Source organism: Tasmannia lanceolata, unplaced genomic scaffold, assembly GCF_043159265.1.
Source record: "Tasmannia lanceolata isolate RefF3 unplaced genomic scaffold, GAP_Taslan_0.1 ptg000854l, whole genome shotgun sequence".
NCBI lineage: Eukaryota > Viridiplantae > Streptophyta > Magnoliopsida > Canellales > Winteraceae > Tasmannia > Tasmannia lanceolata.
In genome coordinates this window covers 7,501-8,121 of record NW_027519519.1, presented here as the reverse complement: position 1 = coordinate 8,121, position 621 = coordinate 7,501, and the positions used below count along the sequence as shown (strand labels likewise).

At 33.0% G+C, this 621-nt stretch overlaps 1 non-coding gene across 1 annotated transcript; it reads right to left on the bottom strand.

Moving 5' to 3' along the window:
* Positions 1 to 213: 213 nt before the first annotated feature.
* On the bottom strand, positions 214 to 301 carry TRNAS-GCU (transfer RNA serine (anticodon GCU)). The gene has a single exon. It is a non-coding gene; the product is annotated as a tRNA-Ser (tRNA).
* Between the last annotated feature and the right edge of the window lie 320 nt (positions 302 to 621).

Below are 621 nucleotides of genomic sequence, written 5' to 3'. Positions count from 1 at the left end.
ATTCTTTGTTTCTCTCTTCATCTTCGGATTCCTATCTAATGATCCAGGACGTAATCCTGGACGTGAGGAATAAAAAAATCAGAGATTTTTCATTATTTCCTTGCTTGATTTCTGCATTTTCCTATGCTTTTCTCTATTCCAGACATTTAACTATGATAAAGGACTTGATATTTTTTCGAATTCGAAAGATAAATCTCAAGTGATCCGAGGGAACGGAGAAAGAGGGATTCGAACCCTCGGTACGAACAGCTCGTACAACGGATTAGCAATCCGTCGCTTTAGTCCACTCAGCCATCTCTCCCAATTACAAAAAGATAATTCATATGCGACGCCTGAAGTAAATATTGATCAAAGTCTTTCTTTATCTTTATTTATTTATTTTATACATTTATTTATACTTACTATATTATACTTACTATATATATACGAATTATCTTTATTTATTTATTTTATACATTTATTTATACTTACTATATTATACTTACTATATATATACGAATTTTATCCGCAATTCAATTTGGATAACGATTCGAAACAGATATCTCCAATAGAAAGAGTACGTCTTTGATTTCGTCCGAAGGGTTCTTTTATTCCCCCGGCCTGGCCAGTACAGTACCTAGC